Source organism: Sceloporus occidentalis, unplaced genomic scaffold (assembly GCF_023333645.1).
Source record: "Sceloporus occidentalis isolate IW3139 unplaced genomic scaffold, rSceOcc1.0.p SCAF_85, whole genome shotgun sequence".
NCBI classification, from domain to species: Eukaryota; Metazoa; Chordata; class Lepidosauria; order Squamata; family Phrynosomatidae; genus Sceloporus; species Sceloporus occidentalis.
This window is the reverse complement of record NW_028317065.1, coordinates 1,089,753-1,090,394: the sequence shown is the minus strand read 5'-3', so window position 1 is coordinate 1,090,394 and position 642 is coordinate 1,089,753.

The following is a 642-nucleotide window of genomic DNA, read 5'->3' as shown; positions in this document are numbered from 1 at the left end:
AACCAGCAATCCCTTTTTCCACTTCAATCCAATGTGATAGAGGGATTTAGCAGCCTCGCAGGATGTGTATCGTTATCATAAGGTTGAAAACAGTCTCCGTCCCAATGATCATGTAAATTTGCTGGTGTGGAGTTCCCACACAGGCTACTGAATACCATTGCCAACAAGAGTCTGCTGTGTATACCTATATGGGTCCATGGGAAGAAGGCACTGTGGTACATAGTGATATTGAATACTTTTTTTATGCTTACAGCCTTCTGCATAACAAACAGTATGTGATGTTTAATGATGCCAGAGGTATCTATACAAACTCCAGGTTTTGATAAATGGAATTGCATTAGTCGTGCATATGCACAGCGCTGTATAACAATGAGGTAGCATCGAGCCACGTTTCCTTTCATCAAATACACAAGGGTCTTTGTGGTCACTCAAGTATATCCAATACATTTCTTAAAACTTTATAGGGTACATGCTGGTAAATAATGATATTGAGGGTCTGGATACCGGGCTTGGCCACTCTGTTTTTCCCATAAGCTGCAGATGGAACTGTACCGTAAATCATCCCCTAGTGTCCAGATACTTTAACTAGAACATTTACTCCAAGCTCTTACAACAAGGGGTGAGGAGGGGTTGTGATGGATT